Genomic DNA, 14,988 nt, shown 5'->3' with positions numbered 1-14,988 from the left:
ATCTCTAGAAATCAATCCTAAAATTCATCTGGCATGAGAAAAAGACCTAGAATAGCAAAGACACTTCTAAACAGCAAAGGCAAGGCAGGAGGCATCACAATTCCTGACTTGAAGTTATACCACAAAGCAACTGTAGTAAAATCAACATGGTACTGAAATCAAAACAGAGCCAAAGAACAGTGGAATAATTAGAAGATACAACCACAACTACAAACAAAGTCAACACCTTATCTTTGATAAGGGGCCAAACATGTTCACTGGAAGAACAACAGTCTCTATAATTAATGGTGTTGGAAAAACTGGCTCTCCATAAGCTGAAAAATAAAACTAGATCCATTCCTATAACCATGTACTAAAATAAAATCTACATGGATCAAAGATTTTAATATAAAACAGAAACAGTAAATCTATTGAAAGACAAATTGGGTAAAAACCTTGAAGACATAGGAGTAGGTAGAGAATTCATGAACAGGAATCAAACCACACGGGAAATACTTCCCAGAATCAATAACTGGGATCACCTCTTATTAAAAAGTTTCTGCATGTCGGGGGCTGGGAATTTAGCTCAGCGGCATAAGCACCTGCCTTGTAAGCAGGCAGTCGTGAGTTCAATCCCTGGTACCGGTAAAAATGAAAAAGACAAAAAAAAAAAGTTTCTGCATGTCAAAAGAAATCTCCAGAATAGTGAAAAGAAAACCCACAAACTGGGAAGAAATCTTAGTGAACTGTCCTTCAGACAAAAGATTTCTGTCTAAAACATATAAAGAATTTAAAACATCAGACCCCCAAAATTCAAAGATCCAATCCAAAAATGGGCATCTGAGATGAATACACACTTCTCAGATGAAGAAATACAAATGGCAAATAAATACATGAAAAAATGATCATCATCATTAGTCACTAGAGAAATGCAAATTAAAACCACACTAAGATTCCATCAGACTCCTGAAAGAATGGCCAGGATCAAGAAAACCATCAACAACAAATGCTTAAGAGGCTATGGGGAAAAAGGAACTCTCCTGCACTGTTTGTGGGAGTGTAAACTGTTGCAAACATTGTGGAGGTCAGTCTGGAGATTTCTCAGAAAGTTGGGTTTTGAAGCCCCATTTGACCCAGCTATTCCACTTCTAGGCATATTCCCAGAAAAACTGAAAACATAATACCACAGGGATATGTGTTCACCTATGTTTATAGCAGCACAATTTGTAATAGCTAGATCTTGGAAACAACCTAAGTGCCCACCAACTGAGGAATGGATAAAAAGTTGTGGTGTTTTTATACAATGGAGTACTGCTCAATTATGAAGAAGAATCACATGGAGATATTTATAAATAAATGGATGCAGCTTGAGACCATACTCATAAGTGAAATAAATCAAAGTCACATGTCTGAATACCAAATAGTTTCTCTAGTCTAAGAAATGATATAAGTACATAAAATATATGGTAATCATGATTCCCCATTATATTGCTTTGAAGCCTTATAATGTTTTCACTCACTAATTGGAATGGTTTTATTCTGGGCTGTTAAATTTTATTGTCTGTGATGGTATGAACAGCTATTTTGAAGAAAACAAGGCATCATAATAGCTAGTGCTGATTTAATATCCTCTTGTTTTGAAGTCCCATCAAATTGTTGTTCTTCTATCTCCATTGGTTTTTATCATGTTGTATGTATCTTATTGGATTTTATTATATGTGATAGTATAAACAAAAAATTTTATAGGTAAAGAGATAATATAGAAACCATTGTTCATTTTCTATTAGCTGGTTCTAAATACCCTGTAATAATTTCATCTTCTTGAATGGTTTCACACTCTCTTGATATATTTGATGCTATACTATATAAGGTTATACTCAAATATTTCAAGGAAAGAAACACTATGGTAACTAATATTAAGTCAGATTATCTTGTGCTGAGACATTATGTTGCTTAAATTGTTCTGTCCTGACCTGTGTTGTCATGTTGTTATGTCCTCTTTTATCTCAATCTCCCCCTTTTTAAAAGTTTATTTATTTTTTATTATTTTTTGAGTAAGGGAAAAATAAATAAAAAATTAGCAGGATATATTATAGTAACTTTTTTGATTTCCTGTTAACTTGATTTGAATCCCTGTATTGCTCTCACCATCTTGTTTTGACTTATTTTACTCTATTCTGTTTTGTTTGATAGTATCAAGTTTGAGGGTACAGGCAACTACTTTGAAGGCAGTAAGATTCACTATGATACCCATTCTGGTTTGACTATCATCTTCTTTTGAATTCCTGTAATGTCTCCAATGTTTAGATTTTATTCATTTTGTTCTGTACTGTTTTGTTCAATTTTATTATACCTTATGATACAGGCAATTCTTTTTAAGGTAGCAAGAGGCATTATGTTGATCACCTTGTATTCTGTTTTTAAATCATGTACTATGTCCATCCTTTGTTTTGACTGACTCTGTTTTGTTTTGTCACATTCAATTTTATTCTCTTTAAAAAAAGTAATAAGAACTGTGGGAGCAATAAAACCCAAAATGTGTAATTGTTATTGTAAAAAAGGTAAGAAAAGAAAGTGCTCTAAAGCATACAACTACAAGTGTGTTTAAGTGTGTAAGACAGATGATCATATTTCTAAGTTTTTGTTGGATCATTGAACACAACTGTTTTCAGTCTCACTCTTTGAATGTCCACTTTGTATGCTTTAATTATGTAACTTGAACAACTATTTCTAGGATGACAACATGTAATCTATTTACTAGTGTTTTCTTACTGTTTATTTTTTTGAATTTTTGTATTACTTGTACCATTTTACTGGTTTTTTTCTCTTTTAACAAAATGTTAAAAAAGAACCTTGCAAAATATTTATAAGTAATACTTATAAATACTATGTATAAATCACATTTATAGATAATATCAATATTTAAAAATTATAGATAATATTTCCAATATCTTTAAATTTGCTCACAATGGTTAGAAAATCTACTTGTATATTATCAACATTAAAATGAACTTTCTTATTGTCCTTCCTTTTGAGCAGTTTCTCTAAATTGTGCACAATGACTTCTTTTGTAATTTGTGTTCAAATTATTGTACAAACCTGATCCTAAAATAAATTAATGGCTTAAAAATGCATCTTGTGCCTCAAAAAATTCTACACAGTTGTGCCATATTAGGTAGCTTTCCTAACATTTGAAAATGCTTGTCATTATGTACCCTCTTTATTCTTTCCTAGAAAAAGAAATTCTACAATACTATTTCTCCCTCAAAGACAATATTTTAGAAACAGAGGACTCTCAAGTCTTATAAGTATTTATTTGTTTTAAATAGGAACACCAATCATTTCAGTTGAAACCAACCACAACAATCCAAAAGAATTCAATGTGTTAGAGTAAGGGCCAGATTGGTGCCCTTTGCACCAATAAAAGAACTATTAGACAAAAAGTTTCAGTACACAGACTGTACTTCACATCTTAATGATGCACAGAGAGTGAAGGAAAGTAGTCATGGCCACCCAGTATCTCCTGGAGTAGCCACTGGACCCCATGGTATGTCCACTGAGGACTCACTGGACTCTCTGGCTTTCCAGAATGCATATGGCTATATATTATGAAAGGACTTACAGGATCACAGCATCAAAAGTGGGACAGTAGTCCTTCCTTCAGCCCTTAGTGACTACTTATCTCAGGTTCTGACCTTCCTCTACCCTGTTTTCCCTGTCCTCAGCTCCACTACTGCTCAGCACTTCACTCACCTTCCTGCTACTGGGAGGACCACTGCAGTGGGTCTAAGATCCAGAGAGCTCCCTCTTGGGACTAGAGAATGAATTGGAATCATGTGTCTCCTCAGCCTCATCTCAGAGAGGTGTGAACCATGGCCATGACCATTTAGAACTGTACCTGTGCACTTGGAACATGCAGGGGCCATGGCGTCCAGTAAGAGGGATCAAAATCCCCTTTTGAATTCCTAAATTCTTGTTCCTCATGAATACATCAGCTTGGACATAAAAACTCAGGATTCCAAATGTGTTTTTCTAACCACAGACAGAGCTCATCCTGTATGTGTCTAGAAGAGGGCTAACTGCAAAAGCAGTGTGATTCTCTGAGCATATGTGTGGACCACAGAGGATAGAAGAAGAGTGCTTAATATTTTGTCTCACCAATGAGGCAGCATTTGGTACCAGATAACTGGAGTCATTGCTGTCTCTGTACCTGACTGTATGCTTTGAAAACACTTGGAACTGGTTTGTGAGAGGAATATGGAAAGGACATAATGTGCCAGGTAGAGAAGCCCTGCAATGTGGAAATACAGAAAATATTGACACAGAAGAGGAAGCTGAAAGCCCAAATACCAAGCCCTCCACTGCCACTGCACAGAGGACACCATGCTCCACCCCAGCTTGGGCCACTGGGCTGAGCCTGTATTCTTTGGTGTCCTCCCACCACCAACACATTGAGGATGACCACTGAGCTCCATCCCTGCTTGGGCAGCTGAGTCAAGCCTGTGCATGTCAGCTCCTTCCCACTGCCATCATACAGAGGACAACCACTGTGCTCTGCCCTGGCACTGGCTGCTGAGCTGTGCCTACAACCAGGCATGCTCTTCCCATGTGCTGACCTAGAGGACTACCACACCCACCCTGGCTCAGCCCAGTGCTCTCAGCTACCATCCCCATCTCTTAGACCAACCACTGCTGTGAACATATGGTTTCTACTCTCCTTCCCAGAACTTTGAACTATAGTAGACTGACAGTACTAGTTTGATGGGAGACTTGGTAGCCCCTCACCAAGACAGAGGAACCCAGCAGATTCTGGTCACTATGGACCAAACAGTTGGGTAGACATCAACCACACAGTAGTACCCTAGGAGACACCCTGAAGATCATTGTGACTATTGGGATTAAATAATCAGATAGGCCGCACCTGGCCATCGGTCTGCAGAGGAGGAGCTGGGCAGATCTGGGGTGCCCTCACTGGCCTCTCTGCGTGTCTGGAGGACTCTGGAAATCTCCACCCAGACTGTTGGAGTCCCCCCAGGCTTCCAGGTGCAGTGAAGGGGAGAGGTGGGTTTGAGGCTTCCACATCAGCCTCCCCATTCCCGGCTTCATTTGGAGACCTGCTGAGCTCCCGATAGGTGGGCTGGCCCACACTACCAGCCTAGCCCAGCCTGTTTAGCTGCCACGCCTGGCCATAGGTCTGCAGAGGAGGAGCTGGGCAGATCTGGGGTGCCCTCACTGGCCTCTCTGCGTGTCTGGAGGACTCTGGATTTCTGCGCCCAGACTGCTGGAGTTCCCTCAGGCTTCCAGGTGCAGTGAAGGAGAGAGGTGGGTTTGAGGCTTCCACATCAGCCTCCCCATTCCCGGCTTCATTTGGAGACCTGCTGAGCTCCGGATAGGTGGGCTGGCCCACACTACCAGCCTAGCCCAGCCTGTTTAGCTGCCGCGCCTGGCCATAGGTCTGCAGAGGAGGAGCTGGGCAGATCTGGGGTGCCCTCACTGGCCTCTCTGCGTGTCTGGAGGACTCTGGATATCTCTGCAACCAGGGAGGGTCCACAGGTTCCTGAAGCACTGCGGCCTGTGGTGAGTACCCTAACCCGGCTGCGATTGAAGAACTGTGGAGCTTCCAAGGGGCAGGTGGGCGCACAGTGTCCCTGAGGCCCAGCTTGTCTGGAACTGTGGAGTTCTGAGCAGGCAGAGGAGGGCCACTGGTTCTGTAGGCCCAATGGCTTGGGATAGCGCGGTGCCAGAGTCTCAGTGGCTCCAAACATAGAAGGGAATTTTCAACAGATCCTGAGGAAGCTTTCAAATAACACTTGAAACACAGAAATATAGGAAAATGACAAAACAAAAGACCAAATTACAACCTCAAACCTCCAGCCCATCTCAAGAAACCCTAGGAGCGATGTATATAGAAGAAAATATATCCCTCCCACCTCATATATCAGACACAATAGCTACTAAAATTGACAAGCAACTCCAGGAAGCTTTAAAGAAATTCAAACTCAAAATAATCTCCCAGATAAAAGAAGAAATGATAAAAGAAATGAAAGAGATTCTAAATATATCTAAAGAAAACACAGATAAAAAATTGGAGGAACTAAACAAAAAGATAGAATCCCTAGACGAGCAATATAAGAAACAAGCAGAATACATAATGCAGATGCACAGAGATATACAGGAAATAAAAAACTCCACTGAAAGTTGTAAAAACCGCCTTACTGAAAGTGAAGATAGAATTTCAGACCTTGAAGACAGGATTGCAGCTAGTGAACAGGAAAGGAAAGATCTTTTGAAAATAACAAGGAATCAGGAAACAACAATTCAACAACTGCAAGATGATGCAAAGAAGAACATAAGAATGATAGGGATTAATGAAAGAGAGGGAGACAACATGAAGGATGTCAGGAGGATATTTAGAGAAGTAATAACTGAAAATTTCCCAAGCATGAGATCAGAAACTGACATCAGGATCAGTGAAGCATATAGAACTCTAAACAGTCATAACCAAAATAAAACTACACCCAGACATATAATAATCACCATCCCAGAAATCCAACACAAGAATAGATTATTAAAAGCTGTCAGCGAGAAAAGACAGATCACTTATAAAGGAAAACCTATCAGAATCACAGCAGACTTCTCAGCACAAACGATAAAGTCAAGAAGAGCATGGAGTGAAGTATTCCAGATCCTAAAGCAAAACGATTTCCAACCAAGACTGATATATCCTGCAAAACTATCATTCAAAATAGATGGTGCAATACGATACTTCCATGACAAAGAACAGCTGAAGAACTTCATGAACACCAAACCAACCCTGCAAAAAATATTGAAAGACAGTTTAGATACACAAAGGAAAAAACCACTAAGCAAAGCAAATAATTAAGCAGAACAGAAATATAAAGATGCAACAGCAGAGAGATAACATTCCTACAATTAACCAGCATTTAACAGTAATAACCATTAATGTAAATGGTCTCAATGCACCAATCAAAAGAAACAGACTAGCAGAATGGATCAAGAAACAAAATCCAACCATATGCTGTTTACAGGAAACCCATCTAACCCAGAAGGATACTCACAGACTGAAAGTCAAAGGATGGAAAACAATTCTTCATGCAGCAGGAATCCAAAAAAAAGGCAGGAGTAGCCATTCTGTTTGCAGACAACGTGAACTTTAAACCAACAATGACCATAAAGGACAAAGAAGGTCACTACATACTCGTAAGGGGAAAACTCCAAGAGGAAGAGATAACTATCTTAAATATATACGCACCAAACTCCAGAGCACCCAGTTATATAAAACAACTATTAACAGAAATGAAAACTCAAATTATCAGTAACACAATTGTAACAGGAGACCTTAATACACCACTGACACCAAGGGACAGATCAACCAGACAGAAAATGAGCAAAGAAATAACAGAACTGAATCATACCTGTGAACAAATGGGTTTGATAGACATATACAGAATATTCCATCCAACAACATCAGAATACACATTCTTCTCAGCAGTACATGGATCATTTTCTAAAATAGACCATATATTAGCTCACAGAACATATTTAAGCAAATGCAAAAGAGTTGAAATCATCCCTTGCATATTATCGGATCATAGCGCTCTGAAATTAGAAATTAATGATAAAAGATACTGCAAAAATTCCGCAAACACATGGAAACTGAATAACACACTCTTGAGTAATCAGTGGGTCACAGAAGAAATTAAACAATACCTAAAAGAAAATGAAAATGCAGATACAACTTACCGGAATCTGTGGGATGCAATGAAAGCCGTCCTGAGAGGAAAATTTATTGCACTGAGTTCCCACATCAGGAAAACAGAACGAATACAAATAAATAACTTGATGCTACACCTCAAACAGCTAAAAAAGAAGAGCAAGTCGAGCCCAAAGCCAAAAGAAGAGAGGAAATTATAAAAATCAGAGCAGAAATCAATGCAATAGAGACTAAGAAAACAATCCAAAGAATCAATGAATCAAAGAGTTGGTTCTTTGAAAGAATAAATAAAATCGATAAGCCCCTAGCCAACCTTATTTTAAAAAGGGAAGAAAAAGCTCAAATTCATGCAATAAGAAATGAAAAAGGAGAAATCACTACAGACCCAATAGAAATACAGAGGATCATCAACACGTATGTCAAAAACCTCTACACTCAAAAGTATGATAACACAGAAGAAATAGACAGATTCTTAGAAGCATATAAAGTACCAAAGCTAGATCAAGAGGATATAAAACTGTTGAATAACCCAATCTCTGCTAATGAAATTGAAAATGTAATTAAGTCCTTACCCACCAAGAAGAGCCCAGGCCCAGATGGATTCACTGCAGAATTCTACAAGAAATATAAAGAAGACCTAATGCCGACACTCCTCAAACTATTCAATGAAATTGAAAGGGAAGCAATCGTTCCTAAGTCATTCCTGGAAGCAAATATTACTCTAGAAACAAAACCTGAGAAAGACCCAACTATAAAAGAGAACTATAGACCGATCTCCCTAATGAACACAGATGCAAAAATCCTCAATAAAATATTGGCAAATAGGATCCAGCAAATCATCAAGAAGATTATACACCATGACCAAGTGGGATTCATCCCAGGAATGCAAGGATGGTTCAACATACGCAAATCAATAAATGTAATCCACCATATCAATAAAGCCAAAAATAAGAATCACATGATCATTTCTATAGATGCAGAAAAAGCCTTCGATAAGGTCCAACACTTATTCATGATAAGAACTTTACAGAAAATTGGAATAAATGGTCTTTACCTCAATATAATAAAGGCCATTTATGACAAACCAACCACCAGCATCATACTAAATGGCCAAAAATTGAAAGCCTTTACTTTAAAATCAGGCACAAGACAAGGATGTCCTTTATCACCACTCCTATTTAATATAGTACTGGAAGTAATAGCCAGAGCAATTAGGCAAGAAAGAGAAATAAAAGGGGTAAAGATAGGAAAAGAAGAAGTTAAATTATCATTGTTTGCCGATGACATGATACTCTACATAGAAGACCCCCTAAACTCCATGGAAAGACTCTTAGATACAATAAATAAATTCAGTAATGTGGCTGGATACAAAATCAATACTCAGAAATCAATAGCATTCCTATACACAAACAACAAAATCACAGAGAGGGAAATAAGAGAAACTGGACTATTCACATTAGCAAGCAAAAAAATGAAATATTTAGGAATTACTCTTATGAAAGAAGTGAAAGACTTATACAGTGAAAATTATAATACACTGAAAAAGGAAATTGACGATGATCTCAGAAAATGGAAAGACATCCCTTGCTCATGAATAGGAAGAACAAACATTGTGAAGATGGCCATTCTCCCAAAACTCTTATACAGATTCAATGCAATCCCAATAGAAATACCATCAACATACCTTATAGATCTAGAGAAATCACTCCTAAATTTCATCTGGAACCAGAAGAGACCTAGAATCACAAAGGCAATTCTAAGCAGCAAAGACAAAGCAGGAGGCATCACAATCCCTGACTTGAAGTTATACTACAAAGCAACAGTAGTAAAATCAACATGGTATTGGAATCAAAACAGAGCCGAAGATCAGTGGAATAGATTAGAAGATACAACCACAACTACAAACACACTCAACCACCTTATCTTTGATAAAGGAGCCAAGCAGGTTCACTGGAAGAATGACAGTCTCTTTAATAAATGGTGCTGGAAAAACTGGCTCTCCATTTGCCGAAAACTAAAGCTAGATAGTACATGTCTATCACCATGTACTACATTAAAATCTAAATGGGTCAAAGATCTGAATATTAAAACAGAAACACTAAATCTATTGGAAGACAAATTAGGTAGAAACCTTGGAGACATAGGAGTAGGTAAAGAATTCATGAACAGGACTCAAACCGCATGGGAAATACTTCCCAGAATCAATAACTGGGACCACTTCTTATTAAAAAGTTTCTGCATGTCAAAAGAAATCTCCAGCATAGTGAAAAGAAATCCCACAAACTGGGAAAAGATTTTAGTGAACTCTTAATCAGACAAGGGACTCTTGTCTAAAACGTATAAAGAATTAAAGACACTCAGACCTCCAAAATTCAAAGATCCAATCCAAAAATGGGCATCTGAGATGAATACGCAATTCTCAGATGAAGAAATGCAAATGGCAAATAAATACATGAAAAAATGCTCATCATCATTGGTCATTAGAGAAATGCAAATTAAAACCACACTGAAATACCATCTCACTCCTGAAAGAATGGCCAGGATCAAGAAAACCAACAACAACAAATGCTGGAGAGGCTGTGGGGAAAAGGAACTCTCCTGCACTGCTGGTGGGAGTGTAGACTGGTACAGCCTTTGTGGAGATCTGTCTGGAGATTTCTCAAAAACTTGGGACTGGAAATCCCATTTATTCCAGCTATTCCACTTCTAGGCATATTCCCAGAAGAACTGAAAGCATCATACCACAGTGATATATGTGCACCTATGTTTATAGCAGCACAATTTGTAATCGCCAGATCTTGGAAACAACCCAAGTGTCCAGCAACTGAGGAATGGATAAAAAAGTTGTGGTATTTCTATACAATGGAGTATTATTCAGCTATAAAGAAGGATCACATTGAGATATTTATCAATAAATGGGCGCAGCTTGAGACCACACTCATAAGTGAAATAAATCAATCTCGCATGTGTGAATACCGAATAGTTTCCCTAATGTAAGTAATGATTCAAATATATAAAAATATGTGGTAATCATGATTCCCCATTAGGTGGCCTTGAAGCCTTATAAAGGTTTCACTCATTAATTAGAATGGCTTTATTCTGGGCTTCTTGATATGGAAATATTTGAAGGTAGAGTGTATGAAGTTTTATCCAAATATTTCAAGGAAAAAGACAGACACTATGGTAACTACTATTAAGTCGGGTTATATGGTGGTGAAGCACTAGGTTGCTGAAACCGTCATGCTTTGACCTCTATTGTTATATTGTTATGTCCTGTTTTATCTCAATCTCCCCCTTATTCTTTTAAAAAAAATTAGTCATTTCTTATGTTTGTCTTAATTAAAGAAAAAATTTTAAAAATTAGGATATATAAATAGTAACTCTTTTTGATTTCCTATTAACTTGTTTTGAAGTCCTGTAATACTCCCATGATCTTGTTTTGACTGATTAGACTCTGTTCCATTCTATATGATAGTATCAAGTTTGAAGACATAGGCAACTACTTTGAAGGCAATAAGATTCACTAAGATACCCATTCTGGTGTGACTATTGTCTTCTTGGAAGTCCTGTAATGTTTACAATGCCTAAGTTTTATGGGTCTTGTTCTCTACTGTTTTGTCCAACTTTATAATATCTAGTGAGATAGACAATTCTTTTTAAGGAAACAAGAGACAACGTTGATAACCATTGTTGATAACCTTGTACTCTGTTCTACACCATGTGCTATGTCTATCCTTGGTTTTGACTGACAGCTTTGTTTTGCCATATTTGACTGTATTCTCTCCCCCCCCCAAAAAATGTAATAAGCACTAAGAAGTAATAAAATCCAAAATGTGTAAATTTTGTTGTAAAAAAGAGAGGGGAAAAAAAAGAAAAAAGAAAAAGAGCTCTAACGGATGTAACAGCGAGTGTGTTTAGGGGTGTTAAATAGCTGACTATATCAATGTTTTTGGATCATTGAACACAGCTGTTTGCAGTCTCCCTGCTTGAATGTCCACCTTGTATTCTTTGATACTGTGATTTGAGCAACAATTTTCAAGATGATAATATGTAATCTACTAACAGGTGATTTCTTACTGTTATGTTTTTGTTTTTTTTGTTTTTTTTTTTTTGTAGTTCTGTATTACGTGTACCCTTACACCGCTTTGTTTTGTTTTGTGTTTTTCTCTTTTTCCTCTTAAATAAAAAATAAATAAATAAATAAATAATCAGATAGTGGCCTAGAATGTGAAAATGACAAAATGAGAAACCAAAGTGCGATCTCAAACACCTAGTTCATCAGGTTTAGGAATAGGTGACAGTGACATAGAGGACTTTAAAAGTCATACACCAGCTTCCAGGAGAACATGGCAGATAGATAACAGAAGATATGGAGGCTCTCTGAGTTAGCCAGCTTAGAATCCAGGAATGCTGTGGTCTGAGGAGTCCTAAGCAAGGGGATATATGTGCTGCTGACCCAGGAATGAACTAAGCTGAGAGAAACCAACTGGAAATGCAATCCTGGTGCTATAACCAGAACAGATAAAATCTCAGTTCTGAAGCTGGAACCCAAGCCTCTGGAAGCTGCAATTTGAATTTCCTGCCACTGCTGCTGCATTTGAATCAGCACACCAGGGACAAAGAGGTGAAACCTCTGAGAGCGGGAATCAGCGAACCAAGTTGAGAGCAGGACTGGCAGGGAGCCCTGCATAAACCTGCAGTGAGTGAGAGGAACAGGGACCCTTCCATAGACTAGGAGGCTCCAACAGAGGACATTCTGGGTCCAGGCAGACTAGCTGGAACAGGACACTGCAGTGACTTTAGTAGCATATTCCCCTCTCAAGTCGGATTGGTGGGGAGCACTTGGCCTGGGTAACGCCACAGACTAAGACCGAGTAGGCTAGCCCAAACCAGATCCCAGCGACTGGTGGTGCACCCTAGCAGTGAAACCTTCAGTAGGTTGACTGACCTGGAGGGGTGGGCCCAGCAGAGGCTGCCCAGGATGTGTCTCCCTAGTACACTGCAGTGGGCAGGAACACCTAGCCAGCACAATTCAAACAAACTGTAACCAACAAAGAAAGAAACTGGGCCTCCTGTATACACTTGTATGGAAGAAACAAAAAGTACGGGAAGAGGGAGCATCAAGAAAGGGTCCTCAGCCCCCAAGTGTGAGAACACTGATCCAGCAAAGGTAAGTGCAAAGGAGAATAAAGACAGAAAACATGCAATATCAGATAAGGCACCAATAGACATAAAGTGATATCTCCAGAGCCTCATAGACAAGTTCAAAAATGAAGTATTTAATGACCTAAAGCAAGATATAAGTAGAATAGTTAGAGAAATCCTAAGGACCAAGAAAAAACAGATTGTGAAATGGAAGAACAGAAAAAAAGGGGAGAATTGTTTGATGGAGAAAATAGAGAAAACATAGAATACATGAACCAGGTTCAAAGAGATTTCCAGGAAACTAAAAACTCTATTGAAAGCTGGCATAACAGCTTGAAAGAAATTAAAGATAGATTATCTAAACTGGAGGACAGATTTATAATGTGGGAGCATGAAATGAAAAGCTTCTTAAAAATAACAAGAAAACAAACAGCAATAATACAAAAGCTTGAAGATGATAATGGATCTATAACTTAAGAATTAATGGAAAAGAGGAAGTAGGGACACAAACAAATGAACTACAAAGGCTATTCACAGAAATAATACAGGAGAATTTCCCTAATTTAGCAAAAGGTAAAGATACTCAGATGTATGAGGCATACAGGACCCCAGCCACCTACAACCAAAACAGAACAACACCCATGCATATAATAATCAAAATTCCAGAAATCCAATATAAGAACAGAATATTAAAAGCCATCAGAGACAAAAAACAGATCACTTACAAGGGAAACCCATCAGAATTACAGAAGACTTCTCGGCACAAACCATCAAATCATGAAGAGCATGGGGGGAAATAATTCAAGCTTTGAAAGATAATAACCTCCAGCCAAGATTGATATATCCTGCACAACTTTCCCTAGAAATTGATGGAAAAGCAAGGTGCTTCCAGGATAAAGAGGAACTAGGGGAAATTGCAATCACCAATTCAATTCAGTGAATACTGCAGGACATTCTAAAAAAAGAAAAATACCTAGATTCCAGAAACAGTGGCAGAGAGGCCACAATGAATGGAGCAGAAAGCAAAATGAAGAAGACAAATGGACAACTAATGACAGAAAAAGAGCTCAACAGAAATGAGGCAGAGAAGGTTGGATGGTAGGAACAGCTATTTTGGAGAAAACAAGACATCATAATAGCTAGTGCTGATTTAACATCATCTTGTTTTGAAGTCCCATCAAGCTTTTGCTCCTCTTTCTCCATCAGTCTTAACATGTTGTATCTTACTGGATTTTATTATATGTGATAATATAAACAAAAATGTATAGATAAGGAGATTATACAGAAACCATTGTTCATTTTCTGTTAGTTGGTTCTAAATACCTTGTAATACTGTCATTCTCTTGAATGGTTTTACACTGTCTTGATATGTTTGATGCTACAGTATATGAAGTTATACACAAAGATTTCAAGGAAAGAGATACTATGTTAACTACTTTTATGTCGGGATACCTGGTGGTGAAACATTATTTTGCTTAAATGGATAAGTTTTGACCTGTGCTGTTTTGTTGTTATGTCCTCTTTTATCTCAAGTTCCTGTTTTTGTTATTTACTTTTTTAATCTTTTTAATTAATGGAAAAATTAAAAAATAGCAGGATATATTATAGTAACCCACTTTGATTTCCTATTAACTTGATTTGAAACCCTGTATTGGTCTCACCATCTTGTTTTGACTGATTTTCCTCTATTCTAGCAAGTTCGAGAGTACAGGCAAAAACTGTGAAGACAATAAGATTCATTATGACCCCCATTCTGGTTGACTCTTATCTTCTTTTGAAGTCCTGTAATGTCTCCAATGTTTTGATTTTTTTGGTTTGGTTCTTTACTGTTTTGTCCAATTTCATTATAACTGATGATATAGGCAATTCTTTTTAAGATAGCAAGAGGCACTATGGTAACCATTGTTGATTACCTTGTATTTTGTTTTTATAGTATGTATTATGTCCACTCTTTTGATTTGACTGACTCTGTTTTGTTATGTCACATTTGGTTTTATTCTCTTCAAAAAAAGTAATAAGAACTGTGGGAGTAATAAAACCCCAAATGTGTAATTGTCATTGTACTAAAGAGAGGAAAAGAAAGTGCTCTAAAGGATATAACTGCATGTATATTTAAGTGTATAAGATAG

This window comes from Cavia porcellus, unplaced genomic scaffold (assembly GCF_034190915.1).
Source record: "Cavia porcellus strain 051 isolate PalLab524CR breed Dunkin Hartley unplaced genomic scaffold, mCavPor4.1 scaffold_32, whole genome shotgun sequence".
NCBI classification, from domain to species: domain Eukaryota; kingdom Metazoa; phylum Chordata; class Mammalia; order Rodentia; family Caviidae; genus Cavia; species Cavia porcellus.
The sequence above is the reverse complement of the archived record's forward strand: the minus strand, read 5'-3'. Positions refer to the sequence as shown.